This window comes from Hyperolius riggenbachi, chromosome 3 (genome assembly GCF_040937935.1).
Source record: "Hyperolius riggenbachi isolate aHypRig1 chromosome 3, aHypRig1.pri, whole genome shotgun sequence".
Classification (NCBI taxonomy): Eukaryota; Metazoa; Chordata; class Amphibia; order Anura; family Hyperoliidae; genus Hyperolius; species Hyperolius riggenbachi.
The window spans coordinates 172,424,815-172,440,099 of record NC_090648.1 but is presented as its reverse complement, the minus strand read 5'-3'; the positions used below and the strand labels follow the sequence as shown (position 1 = coordinate 172,440,099).

The 15,285-nt window shown below is 41.2% G+C and overlaps 1 protein-coding gene and 1 long non-coding RNA gene across 7 annotated transcripts in view; one reads left to right on the top strand and one right to left on the bottom strand.

Annotated features, from left to right (window-relative positions):
- LOC137563158 (uncharacterized) overlaps positions 1 to 15,285 on the top strand; it is a 246,475-nt gene that overhangs the window by 40,667 nt on the left and 190,523 nt on the right. Inside the window, exon 3 of one of the 6 annotated variants that reach the window (XM_068275269.1) lies at positions 2,798 to 2,871. The exons of the other annotated variants lie outside the window; for them this stretch is intronic. The gene's annotated coding sequence lies outside the window, so the exon portion shown is untranslated. The remainder of the gene's footprint in view (positions 1 to 2,797; positions 2,872 to 15,285) is intronic. 6 annotated transcript variants of the gene reach the window in all.
- LOC137563160 (uncharacterized) overlaps positions 10,699 to 15,285 on the bottom strand; it is a 119,752-nt gene continuing 115,165 nt past the window's right edge. Inside the window, exon 4 of the long non-coding RNA XR_011030274.1 lies at positions 10,699 to 10,757. This is a non-coding gene — a long non-coding RNA (uncharacterized lncRNA). The remainder of the gene's footprint in view (positions 10,758 to 15,285) is intronic.

The window sequence follows — 15,285 nt, the reverse complement described above, 5'->3', positions numbered from 1 at the left end:
ATTCCGTGGAACGGCTCAGGAATTCCCTCAGAATGAAACGGTAGCGGAATTTCGGTAGTGGCGGTATGCGGAATTACCATGGAATCGGAAATTGGCTATTCCGACCATGCCTTATGCAACGAGGTTGACAGACAGCAAACTGTCAGGACCATGGTCATGACATCACACTGTGGGAAGGGTTTCACCACAATATCAGCCACACAGATGACCCTGATGATCTATTTGAGAAAAGGTAAAGATATCTTTTGGGAAAGGAGGTATCAGCTATTGATTGGGATGCAGTTCAATCCTTGGTTAAAGTTCCTCTTTAAATCTACACCGTGTCAGAAATGAACATCCATAAACACAGCGTAGATTTGACTGTGAGGCCCTGAAGCAGTTAAGCAGTAAACAGTAAATGGTGTACCTGAAATTTGCCTTTGGAAGCATATATACTTTTGAGCTTTACATACAATTTTCATGTTCTATTTATAAGTGCATGCAAAGTCATTGCTGCATTAAAACGTCTCAGTAGAACTGTAAGATGACTCTCATCCAGTCTGGCTATTTTTGGTCAATATTATAGCTTTTAGTGATTGCAAACAGGCCCGGTGCTTCCATAGGGGCAAACTGGGCAATTGCTCAGGGCCCTAGACAGCTGACAGGCCCCCCAGGTCTCCCCCTAATTGATAGTGCTCCCCCAAGACTCTGCAGAGTATTGGAGACAGTGGAGCACACTCACCTGTCATTGTATCCTCTTTTCCATGACCCAGGAGCATCTTATGTGATTACATACATTCTGTTGGTTGTGGGTTATGGAAAAGACGCACCAATGAGGATGAAGACAGAAGGACACAGCCTGAAAGTAGAGTGTACTGGCTGGACTGGTAAGTGCACGCCACTGCCGCTGATGCTAATCAGGGGCCCCGGGAGAGCACTATAAATTGAAGGCGACCTGGGGGGCCCATCAACCAGCTCTGGGGTCCTGCAGGGATAACCTAACAATATCAGGGTAGAAGAGGGGAAGGGAACAACGGAGCCACCTAATGCAGCTATTTTGGGGAGATGTGCAGGTCATTGGGGCTCCAAATACATTTTGCCCAGGGCCCCATTTTTTCTAGGACTGGCCCTGAATTTGCAAGACATCCCTGTTCTGTTTGGCCCCTCCCTCTCCATAGAGGTGAACAAGTCACTCAGCCCCAGCATTGATAGTGATGCAATTATTTGTTCTAATGGATTGTGCTTCACATGGCTGATAGCCATCCTATGTCTCTAGCTGAAACAGAGGGTGGAATGCTACTTGTTATAGCCACAGCCATTGGATGAATTTCTTCTCGCCCTAAACATTTTAGTAGGGCTGTGAAAACATCCAGATGTGTGTGGGCACCATAAGAGGTGTCATAAGAGGGCAGCATGGTGGCGTAGTGGTTAGCTTTCTCGCCTTGCAGCGCTGGGTCCCTGGTTCGAATCCCAGCCAGGGCACTATCTGCAAAGAGTTTGTATGTTCTCTCCGTGTCTGCGTGGGTTTCCTCTGGGCACTCCGGTTTCCTCCCACATCCCAAAAACATACGGATAAGTTAATTGGCTCCCCCCTAAAATTGGCCCTAGACTACAGTACTTACACTACATAATATAGACATATGGCAATGTAAGGGATTAGATTGTGAGCTCCTTTGAGGGACAGTTAGTGACAAGATATATATATACACTGTACAGCGCTGCTGAATATGTCGGCGCTATATTAATAATAATAATAATAATAATAATTGGCCGCATCTTCTCATCAGAGTTATTGCAACCCCATGTTGCAATAAATTTCAAATTATCGATAGGGATGGCAATGCTTAGGAGAACTCATGGAGAAGCATGTGATCAGTTTGATCAGCTTATAGATTTGTAAGGCTCTGATTTGCTGGTCATGATCATGAGTTAAACCAGGAAGTCATCACAGCAAATCAGAACCTTACAAATATATCAGATAATGAAACTGATCACATGCTTCTCTGTAAATTCTCCTAAGCATTGCCATCCCTAGTTATCAATAGCTGTAATCTGGCTGTATGACCAACTAGGAGCCCATTTATCTTCTTCCTATTACAAATCACTGTATCAATGCAACAGTTTCTTCCTTCCAGTGGAGAGTTGTCATTTTTTCCTGCAGATCGCTTATTTCTGAAGGCAACTTTATTGGCTATTCAGCTAAAATAAAAACAACACCCAGCTGAAGAGGATGCTACGCTAGCATGATGAAAAAAATCAGACAAATGGTTTGATTATTTAAAGGGACCCTGAGCAGTATGGAAAAAAGGAAATCCTGACTTACCTGGGGCTTCCTCTAGCCCCCCGTAGCCCGCGAGGTCCCTCTGCGTTTTCTTCCTCCTTTCCATGGTGCTGCTGGTGGCTCTAGTAATTCGGCGACTTCTGCTGATGTCGCACATGCGCCCCGGCGCACACCCTGCGCATCATCACGCTGGTTGCCGTAAGAGACCTGCGCATGCGTGATTCAGTCTTTAGAGAAATTGCCGGATTACCAGAACCGCCATGGAAGGGAGGAAGAGGATGCCAGGGGACTGCTCGGGCTACGGGGGTTGGAGGAAGTCCCAGGTAAGCCTGGATTTCATTTTATTTCCTTAATGCTTAGGGTCCGTTTAACCGCACAAAAGGGATTATATTGAGTAATAACATATAACTTATAGGCAGGTGGTTGCTGGCAGTCATGCATGACCATTGGAAGGTGATAAACCAGATGGAGTTTGGATATATGGAACGCATAGTAAAGCAATGGATTGATCTTATCTATTGTAATGTTGATTTGCAGGGTTGTCCTTATGTACCCAAATAAAGGCTCAGCTATTGTGAAGCACTGCTAAAAAGTTAGAAGCACCTACAAAGGTAATCAGCATACACATTTGCAAATACACTTAGTATTTGTATTAAATAGGTTTTTAAAACATTAACCTACATTGATAAGCTTTTTTGTTTATTTTTGTTTATTTAACTGATCTTATTCCTGCCCCAAACAAACCACAAATAGTACTAAGATAAAAAGTTAGGCTAATTATTTTTTTTTCAGAAGTCATAAGACAGCCACCAAATTCTTCCTCAAACTTCACCTCTCACATTGGAGACAGGACAATGCACTGCAAGTCAATGATGCGGCACCACATGACCTCCTGGAAGGTCAAGTGGGGGCGGGGCCGGGACCACTAAGCCCCCTTCTGTTCAGCCCTATGAGCAGGGGAGGCAGGCTGGTCTATCACATTCTACAAAACTTTTTCTGAATGGGTATTTACTGAGCTTTTTACTTTTTAACCCACATTATTCCTGAGATTTTCTGGGAGAGGGTGAAGGAATAAAATCATAATAATAATAATAAAAAGAACTGGGCTTTAAGCCAATAGTTTTCACTTCTGTATCTAACAACAAATAAAGGCCATAGTTACTCTTTAATACCATTTCAGCTGACATACATTACAATTTATGGCTGTGGTCTGAGCAGTAGCCACACATTATGTTTTTCTACATAAAAATGTCAGAAATATTGTGTTGCAGAAATAGCAGCTCCGCCACTCTTTCTTAGTATACTATTTGCGCTTATCTATTTTAGGAAACAGATGTTATGCGTAGTGGCACTGCATACCCTTAGAGAGGTGACACGCTGGCACATTAAAAGCATTCGCAGCTTGCAAATGAGGTTGCTTTACGCCATGGCAAAGCCAGCTAATGGATCTCTAGACTATTAGCAGAAGAAGCCATCTATGACCACTTAAATAAAAGACCTGCCAATGTGCATGAAATGAGTATTTTAATGTGGTGGTTGTGCAGACACTAGCAATTCTACTTTTTCCCAACCATATTACATGCATAAGACTAATGCAGATCCAGATGGTGTTGAGACTCACATCTTGTTAGAACCACTTTGTAAAGTAACTTTTTTACATTTCCCAGTGCTACATCTGTTATAATTCCCCTGAAATGTACAGCTCTTATTGTACTAAAAATGGGTTAATGCAGGAAAGGGTGATGCAGCAATTAACTGTGACTCATGACTATGATTTACCTTATAGCACTTCCATTGTAAATGCTGCTCTCAGCACCCCTAACCACAATTCAAGCACCCACAGCACCTGCCTTCGCCTGAACACAGTGGCCAACATAGTGTTTACATACTGTGCTGCAGCTTTCTCCGCGGCATATTGCCTATACTGAATAATAAGATAGATGGCTTCTTTCTTGACATAAAGTTATACACTCTCTTCCATATGCTTTGTTGCACCACCTAGTGGCTGGAAGGAGCAGCAGCATAGTATGGAAATGAACAAAGCGAGTATTAGGCCTCCCCCAGTACATGCAAGTACAGTCAGGTGGGAGCAGGTACCAGATACTAGGACTTGCTAGGCGGGCTGAAAACAGCATTTAGGATATGTGTACTTTAAAGGTATCCATATTCTTTAACCATTTAGCAGCCAATTTATTTAGAGGCTTGCTAGTGCTCCATGCCAATTTATTTTAGTACATTTTTTTTATTTCTTATTTGTTACATTTCCTTGCTTCTAATTAGTACTGCTGTAATGCATATTTATGGCCATTTGTCCTGAGGGGGCAGTATGAGACGATAACAGAGGACTTCAGCTTCCAGTTTCTATATTTTCTGCTAGTTGAGAGAGATCAAAGCATTCCAAGAATTTACAGCATAAGGAGTTCTGCTGACTGAGGTCAAAAGCAGTACAATTATCTCAAACAAGATAACTGTATTGAAGCTGCTATTGGATTAAAGCAGAACGATAGAATGTTTGAAAGTATGCCAAGAGAGGGGAAAAGCCTGTGATTAGAAAACGATATGCTTGCCTATTCCATGACAATGTCATCACTGAGAGGTCATGTGGAGGCTTGAATTGACTACGCTTACTGCTTGTGACAGCACAGTCACCTGCAGGGTCAGACATGGGATCCTCCTCAGACATGCCCTCTTCTTCCACCAATTAGCCCATTTTCCCTAATGCAGAGGTGGCTAACCTGAAGAGGATCATAGTATTTGGCCCTGCTGTCCCCAGACATGAGTGGTGTCAGCTGACAAGCGGCTGACAAGCAGGGAGCAGCTAACACTGCCATGGGGATGGTAATTACATTGCTTTCTCTGCTTTTCACATGTTGCCCAAGACCTATTGTAATTTTTTTTATCAATGTGTGTTAATGCCTTAAATACTTTTTTTGTGGCTAAGTAGTCATTTTACAGATTCAAAAGACATTTCTGGCATAAAGATGAGTGAGAGTAATATAACATCATAACTGATCCTGCAAAACCAGACTAGAATTATTAAATAAAAAACCTTTACTATTAGGTGGCAAACAATGTCTAACCATTGTTGTGCTTATTTTTTGTAATTATTATTTATTATTATTTTGTATTTATACAGCACCAGAGCAGCATCTTCCATGGTGCTTTACCACAGAGAATATACAGTACAGACAGTTACAAGGAAATTTGGTACAGATAAACAACTGGTCAGTAATCCTTCATACATGAAGGTGTGAAAATGTACAGTTCATAAAACAGTAATAACACATAAGGGGAAATAACCTACCCAATTGGGCTTATAGAATAGGGTAGAATGACAGGTAGGGGGGACTGTGTACAAGGAGGTGGTTGGTGGCTAGGTAAGATCATAAGCTTGCATGAAGAATGAGTTTTCAGGTTCCATCTAAAGATGCTCAGTGTGGGTGGGTGAGTGGTGGTAAACAGGGAGTCCTGGAGAAATATTTCATGCAAGAATGAGAAGAGGTGACTAGAGAGGAGGAGAGGAGAATGTTTTTAATAAATCAGAGCTTACATGCAGAGTGTATCTGGAGACAAGTGTAGCTAAGTAGTAAGGACTTTTTAGTGTGATTTTGAGTGGAGGGCTAGGATCTTGAATTGTATATGTTGTGTGATAGGCAGACAGTGGTGGGACTGACAGAGTGGGTCAACAAAATGTCGGCGATCCTCAATATGGCCAAATATCTTGGTCACTTAATAGCTGTTGATGTTTCGTAAATCCAGATTAGTTTTGCAGGATTATTTATGAACTGCCCCAGATGTCTATCCAAGAGTTGTCTTAGTAATTCATCCCCTCTGTGCTCTGCTTACAGTCTCAAACCATGTAAAATATACAGTACACAATGTTTTTGATGTTTTTAATTGTCAGGTGCCATGTGTTTAGCCAAGGCTGTAGGTCACATATTCTCAATCAGAAGCATTGCTTTATTTAGGGACCAGTTATTAATGTGAAAGTACACAAAGAATCCATTGAGGGAGAAAATAATTTCTATCTATTTATGTATTCTACATACCGTACCTCTAGCATCTCTTATAGAGTTGTACAGAGCGTAATGCTGAATTTCTTTGCTTGATATAATTCTGAGAGCCCTGTTTTTTTAATTGTTACTGTTCACAAAAAATGTTAGGTTTTAGTCTGTAGGCAAGCCACTCAAATCTTAAAGCAGGAGAGACAGCCATACTATCTCAGGAAAAAACACATATACTGTATAAGTAGGTAACTACTTGTTTTTCTTACATAACAGATGTAAGGTACAGTCAACGGTTTTATTTCAGTGAATTTTATATAGTAAATAAAGATAATTCTGTTCCTGGCATTTTCCATCTTGCTTACATTTGACTGAAGCCAATCCTGATGTCATTTCCTCCCTTTCTATTTTTCCTCCTAGAAACTGCACTGTCACAGTTCGCTTACTTTGTAAACGCATGTGAGCACAACATAGATCAAATTTCAGCAGCTCACTGAACTGCCCACAGCCAATCAGTGAGGAGCAGGAATGTGAAAGGGGTGATGACAAGCTTCCTTCTTAATGGCAATGGCAAAAATAGAGCCAGGATGACTGAGATAAGATTTATTACAGCAGAAACATTTCTGAATAGATTGAGTGCTTGCAATACAGGGTAAGGTTGCAGGCTGCATATTAAACACAGAGCAGTGGGTAAATGGAATTTGATTTTGTGGCTGACAATCACTCTTTAACTTGGATCAATAGTAGCGCACGCATATGTATGCATCTGGTGAGCTGGGTGCAGAGTGAGCCGCATGATGGCACGCAGCTGCCCAAATCCGATGGCGTAAAATACTATTCTTCCTCTGAGTTATCGCAACTTGGAATGAGATGTAATAACCCCGAATTACCCTTACGTACCCCGCCCATTATAACAATATAATATTACTGCTATGGTGGCGCCTAGTTTCGTTGCTTGTCGCTGAGCACCATGAGATGAAACCACCTGCTTTGCAATAGTAAGCATGCAGTAACAAACCACTAAAGGTGCCGACAAACGCTAGATGGAACTCCGCTGAATGGAGCTCATTTAGATCTGGAATGCCAGATCTTAATCAGCGATCCCCAAGGGAAGGGATGACAAACTCCAATGCCCAAGGGCTGATGTCCTCACACATTTGTGGCACAGCTCAAATTCAGTGATTGAACTGAATCTGGAATGGTGTGGTTCATCAAGTGGAACACCTTTCCCTGTTTCTCAATGGCATGAATCTCCTCTTTACCCCTCCTGTGGGAGGCCACTACCTTCTGCGCTACATGTTGTCCCTCTTCCCCTTCCATAGAATGAATGCTGTACAGCACTCCGCCCCTAAACTGTTGCCTGATGGATCGGGTCCCAACCCTTCCAGCCACAACAGCTGTGCATGTGTACGCACCCTACTGTGCAATTACAAATGTACTATTGTACTTTCAAGAAGTCCTGTCACAATCCTTTAAAATAAAGAGTGTTTGTGCTTTGGAAACTCAGAGACCTATTCCTGGCTACAGGGGCGTAGTAGCAATAGGGGGTGCAGAGGTAGCGACCGCATCGGGGCCCTTGGGCCACAAGGGCCCTCCTTCAACCACAGTATTAGCTCTCTATTGGTCCTGTGCTCAAAATAATCACTTCTATAGATACTTTAAATAGTAGTAATCACTAACAAATTTCTCCCCATCCTCTACTTGCACCTCTGACACTGTAGTTGCCATTGGCAGATTTTGGTGCGCCATATCAATTGTTATGTATAGAGTGCTTGGGGGGCCCCGATGTAAAACTTGCATCGAGGCTCACAGCTCCTTAGCTACGCCACTGCCTGGCTATCAGGGTTGTTTGCATTGAATTTAGTGACCTTACAGATAGAAACATAGGAATATGCCAGGGATAATATGTGCATAGGCCGTGTTATTTGTAGCACTTCATTTTCATACTGTAGTCTGCTGTTATGTTACAAGTCTTAGATGGTTCCAGCTGTTTCATTGCAACTTTACTATATACTAAACCACTTTAAACAGTGTATGCATTTACAATATATATTGCTGTTTTCCAGGCAATTCTATATGCTTTGCATTGTATCTGTAAGACATCAGCCATCCTGGATTTGACAAACTGTCAGAATTTCCCATCTGTAAAACTCTCATTATGAAATATGACCTGCTTGCACTAAGCTTAGCTCTTTGCTATTGGCTGACCTGAAAACCACTTCAGAAATTGCCTAATTTAAGCCTAATCTATATCCTCTATAGCCCTGTTAAGAAACATGAACCAGGATCTCACAAAATCTCTTTATTTTTATTTATTTAGTAATATCAACTGCACACACCGATGGCTCAGGATAGATAAAAGTTATAGGCGTGAAAAAGCTTTTCTCGCTGGTAAAGACCTATTATGACAGGACATATGACAGGAGAAGAGAAGTTTCTTGACTCATACATCATACAGTCATACATTGGAGCTGCCCAGTGCCCATATCTCCAGCAGAAACATCTGCTTTTGCTGCCGCTGTACAAAATACAACGATGACAGTATCAGCTATTCACGCTGCTGAAATCAGTGAACTGCTGCAAACACTGGTGACTGCAGATGCAACAGGGAATCAATATGGGCTTCTGGATTGGTCTTGTCACTGGGCCTCTGCAAGAGTAAAAGCATTTTCGTTGTTTTGTTTTTCAAGATTATCACTGAGAAGCTAGCTTGAAGGCTAGTCGTATGACAAGGTACATACCGCATTGTGCTAATTGTGTGCAATGGTGGAATAGTTTAAAGAGGAACTTAAGCAGAAAGGGGAAAAAAAACAAAGCCATACATTACAAAGTTAGAAGTTAAAAAACAGAGAGAGAGAGATCAAGAAATGATTGATATTCGCCATGTAATTTGTTCATATTGTTTGATCCACAGTGAGCCTGCATATCATCATCTTTACAACTGGAAGACAAGAAAAAAACTAGACGGCACCAACTGCCATTATTTATAACCACACCCACTAACATTGTGATAGGCTAAAAGGTTGTTGTTGTTGTTTGTTTGTTTTTTATAGATATACAAATGCACAGAGGGAGATACAAGTTGCTTGGCAATTGGAAATAGCTTTTATTTTCCACAATGCAATGAGGTTTACAGACAGCAAACTGTCAGGACCTAGGTGCTGACATCAGACTATGGGAGGGGTTTCACCACAATATCAGCCATACAGACCCACCGATGATCTATTTGAGAAAAGTGTAAGATTCCTCATGGGAAAGAGGTATCAGTTACTGATTGGGATGAAGTTCCTCTAAGTAAAAGTTAGGGTAAAAAAAAAAAAAAATACTGAAACTTTGGGATTGATTCAAAAATTCTTCCAGGCAGCAGAGAGACTGGGGAACATAGGCGATTCTGAAAACCTGTCCTAAATTTATGACACGCATACGAAAGGAAAAAAGGTTGTCATCCTCAGCACCCACTCCCAGCATACTACACACCAGTGGCTCCTGAATACAGCATGTCATCTGGACTTACAATAAATCTCTTGATTTGGACAGTTCCCGGCTGTTGCTCGATGTTTATCTAAATTTAGGAAAGTACCTCTCATTGTAAGGCCGATGGCATTGCTGTGCATGTACTAGAGGTGGTCCAGAAGCAGGAAGGTAGACATAATAGGACCACCCTGTTAAGGCGGGAGGCCTGGTGGATGGATAGGTTGGGGACGCAGTTATCGAATAGCTTCAATGAGGACTTTAGTCTGACATGTTTTTTGTAATGCTATGCTATAGCTGTTCTCTACTCAAAAGGGTTAATATGTGAACTAAAGGTTGAGCCCGCCCACTGATCATTGATGTGGGTGTGTTTGTTTCACTGTGTTCTATATATGTGTTAAGTTTGCACCAGTTGATCAATCACTTGACAAAGGGCGTGTTGCCCAAAACATTGTGCTGGTCTGTATATGTTGTATAACTGCTGAAAATAAAATTTCATTCTAGGAGGAATAATTCCACATGATTAGTTGAGCCCGGACTGGATTTGTACATATTGCAATGCTGCTGACCTTACATGAATCAAACCCATCATGTGTGTGTATACAGAAGCAATCACTTGGGGTAGCCCAATATGAAGCAGGCTGGGGTTGGATATCTGCCATTTAATAGCAGACACATTTTAATAAGTGTAGGCCAGCTGTGCAGGCTCATATTTGTTTTCTAATAATCTCCAGCCTTAGAGAACAATGTGTGAACAATTCAGCTATGTTTTTGCCCCCCTTTTCTCTGTAGAATGACATTTCTGTAAGAGGAATAGAAATACAGCCATTGTTATGTTGTGTTAGATGACAGTGTGCAGATTTCACAGCCCACTGAGAAGGTTTGAACTCGCTGCAGCGCTGATTGTACAACATTCATTTTTAGTCACTAATTCTATAATCACACCTCAACAAAAGTCAGATGGTCCCCATTTAACTCCTATGGCTTAGAGTGTATTGGAATAGTAAAATGTCCGGAGGATTCTGAAAAAAACAAAAATAAAATAGCTTAGTTACAGTTAGTAATAGCACAGAGTAAACAAGGTGAAATTTGCTTTTCAGACTTTTTTGTGCCTTATGCCTACTGAAAGGCATTATTATTATAAATTAGTCATAAAGTCGCTATGTATTACACAGCGCTGGTAGCTAAATGAAAAAAACGATTGTTCCATGTGGACCTGCATCCTGTTTTATGTCATCAAATAAAGCAAAGCAACTGTGAAAAGAGGTAAGGTATTACTTATTCTACAATGATCATTTAAGGAGGCACTGCAATAATATACATTTAAATGTTGTATATTATTCAGTATATCTAATAATATGTTAAATATCCTAGTTTCAGCATCAGACACACTATATATATATATACACAGTGGGTTGCAAAAGTATTCGGCCCCCTTGAAGTTTTCCACATTTTGTCACATTACAGCCCCAAACCTGCATCAATTTTATTGGAATTCCATGTGAAAGACCAATACAAAGTGGTGTACATGTGAGAAGTGGATCGAAAATCATACATCATTCCAAACATTTTTTACAAATAAATAACTGCAAAGTGGGGTGTGCATAATTATTCGGCCCCCTGAGTCAATACTTTATAGAACCACCTTTTGTTGCAATTACAGCTGATAGTCTTTTAGGGTATGTCTCTACCAGCTTTGCATATCTAGAGACTTAAATCCTTGCCCATTCTTCTTTGCAAAACAGCTCCAGCTCAGTCAGATTAGATGGACAGAGTTTGTGAACAGCAGTTTTCAGATCTTGCCACAGATTCTCGATTGGATTTAGATCTGGACTTTGACTGGGCCATTCTAACACATAGATATGTTTTGTTTTAAACCATTCCATTGTTGCCCTGGCTTTATATTTAGGGTCATTGTCCTGCTGGAAGGTGAACATCTGCCCCAGTCTCAAGTCTTTTGCAGTCTCCAAGAGGTTTTCTTCCAAGTTTGCCCTGTATTTGGCTCCATCCATCTTCCCATCAACTCTGACCAGCTTCCCTGTCCCTGCTGAAGAGATGCACCCCCCGAGCATGATGCTGCCACCACCATGTTTTACAGTGGGGATGGTGTGTTCAGAGTGATGTGCAGTGTTAGTTTTCCGCCACACATAGCGTTTTGCATTTTGGTCAAAAAGTTCCATTTTGGTCTCATCTGACCAGAGCACCTTCTTCCACATGGTTGCTGTGTCCCCCACATGGCTTGTGGCAAACTGCAAACGGGACTTCTTATGCTTTCTGTTAACAATGCCTTTCTTCTTGCCACTCTTCCATAAAGGCCAACTTTGTACAGTGCATGACTAATAGTTGTCCTATGGACAGAGTCTAACACCTGAGCTGTAGATCTCTGCAGCTCATCCAGAGTCACCATGGGCCTCTTGACTGCATTTCTGATCAGCGCTCTCCTTGTTCGGCCTGTGAGTTTAGGTGGATGGCCTTATCTTGGTAGGTTTACAGTTGAGCCATACTCCTTCCATTTCTGAATGATCGCTTGAACAGTGCTCCGTGGGATGTTCAAGGCTTTGAAAATCTTTTTGTAGCCAATGCCTGCTTTAAATTTCTCAATAACTTGATCCCTGACCTGTCCTGTGTGTTCTTTGGACTTCACGGTGTTGTTGCTCCCAATATTCTCTTAGACAACCTCTGAGGCCCTCACAGAGCAGCTGTATTTGTACTGACATTAGATTACACACATGTGCACTCTATTTAGTCATTAGCACTCATCAGACAATGTCTATAGGCAACTGACTGCAGTCAGATCAAAGGGGGCCGAATAATTATGCACACACCGCTTTGCAATACAAAATACAAAAATGTTTGGAATCATGTATGATGTTCGTTCCACTTCTCATGTGTACCATGTGTACACCACTTTGTGTTGGTCTTTCATGTGGAATTCCAATAAAATTGATTCATGTTTGTGGCAGTAATATGACAAAATGTGGAAAACTTCAAGGGGACGAATACTTTTGCAACCCACTGTATATATATATATATATATATATATATATATATATATATATATATATATATATATATATATATATATATAATAAGATAAGCCAAGGGATGAGCAGCACAAACCGAATTTTATGCAATACTATGCAAAGCATGCACGCAGCACTGGAGGTCCCTAGACTCCATAAGAAATATATAAATACAGAGGGTGCTGCAGCACACAACAGGAAAACAGTGACAGGGCCTCTTGGTTACGCTTTAACGCGTTTAAGCTCACCAACTGCGCCAAAGTGTCCCCGATCTGGTGAGTCCTACTCTAACCAGGCAAAAATGCTAGTTTTTATCAGCGTTCTAGTGGGAACCATGCCAAAAGCCCAGGGGTCAGCTAAATGGGAGAAATGAAATTAAAAACACCTCACCTTCTACTTGCTACTAACTGAACTATGAGCACTGCTCATTTATATGCTTAACTGTGCTAGAGATGGGTGTGGTTATGCACGCTGACAGGGGAAAATAATATAACCCGGGGATGAGCAGCACAAACCGAATTTTATGCAATACTATGCAAAGCATGCACGCAGCACTGGAGGTCCCCAGACTCCATAAGAAATATATAAATACAGAGGGTGCTGCAGCACACAACAGGAAAACAGTGACAGGGGCTCTTGGTTACGCTTTAACGCGTTTAAGCTCACCAACTGCGCCAAAGTGTCCCCAATCTGGTGAGTCCTACTCTAACCAGGCAAAAGTGCTAGTTTTTATCAGCGTTCTAGTGGGAACCATGCCAAAAGCCCAGGGGTCAGCTAAATGGGAGAAATGAAATTAAAAACACCTCACTTTCTACTAGCTACTAACTGAACTATGAGCACCGCGTGCTGCGTGCATGCTTTGCATAGTATTGCATAAAATTCGGTTTGTGCTGCTCCTCCCTTAGCTTATGTTATTTTCCCCTGTGAGCGTGCATAACCACACCCATCTCTAGCACAGTTAAGCATATAAATGAGCGGTGCTCATAGTTCAGTTGTTAAATTCACTCCAGAACAAGCTGGTCCCACTCCAGGAAAATAAAGACAGCCCCCCCCCCCCCCTTGTGAGTGTCAGTCACCGGTTGGACACTTAAAAAGCGTACCAGCCCTCCTCTGACCTGGGCAGCAGTTTGAATCTAGATCTCAAAACATAATCATATTGCACTTGCAGGGTGTCAGTAGGAAAATTAGCACTTGAATGAATGAATGCCGTCTGATTACCAGCACGTCTCTGGCCGCTGCCGTCCACACATGTTTTCTCCTTTACTTCCTTGTGCTTGAGCATCATGCGTCTCCTAGCTCCGACCTATGCTATTTGTCATAAATGACTCATCAGGGGCTCTGCACTGAATAGATGGGTTTACCGTAATTCCCATTGTGATTTGAGGACTTCGACAGTCTGATAGTTCTCTTACAGTGATTTGCATATGCACCTTTGCACTCGCACTATATTGTGACTAATCTGCATCTTACTGCACAAATCAGTTGCATAATACAGTATATCTTAATAATACTATGCATACTGTATGAACTTTTGTGGAATTTGCACAATTTAGTTTTCACTTTTGTTGAACATAGAAGTAGTAAGGTTGTACAGTAAAATTATCCAAACTATAACAAGTATGGATGAGCCTTAATATAAAGTGACATAACATATTAGAAACAGAGGAAAACTGAATGTCAGTAGGATCAGGAAACAGTGTTTCATATAAATAAAGCACCATATAAATAAATGGCATACAGCTGGGAACATCCGATTTGGAGAAGGAATTGGGAATACTAGTTGATAACAAGTTAAGTAATCCTATACAATGCCAAACGGTGGTAGGTAAAGCAAATAAAATTCTGGTAAGCATAAAACGGGAGATCAAATTTTGAGATGCTCATATACTACTACCTCTAGGGGCCCATGGTTTGTGAAATGTATCACTTGTGTCGAATTTGCACAATTTAAGAGCACTCTAGCACTAAATGGTTTTTGTTGATCGTCTCAGTTATTTGCAAGGGTAGGGGGCTTCTCCTGAATTTTGCTGCGACAGCCCAAGGAAATCGCTCAATTATTGTGGTGGTCTTTTTATACACTGTATTTTTTTTGTAATTTTTGTACTTTTGCATTGGTGCTTAATCCGTCTTGCGTTGTGGACTGGATCGTGTTTATTATAAAGAAATTATTACAACCATGTATAATTACTGGCCCTGCCCCTCTCATCATATATAAAAGTTTTAATTGTTTTCAACCACGAGTATGATTAATTTGCAATAAAGATATATTTATTTGATTACTTCCTGGGTTGGTGATCTATTTAGAATAGTCTCTTTTTCTTTTGAATATTTACCTGTAGCCTAAATACAAATTCTGAGTGCCCTGGAAGCAAGCCAGTGAACACCTTTAGCTAAGCCGACACAAGACACTTAAATGGTGGCCTGATATAGAATCAGGACAAAACTGATTGCATAGTCTGGAGAGTTTAATTACAGAGATTTATATGAATCTGAAGAACATTGGACAGAATGTAATGCAGTACTTAGG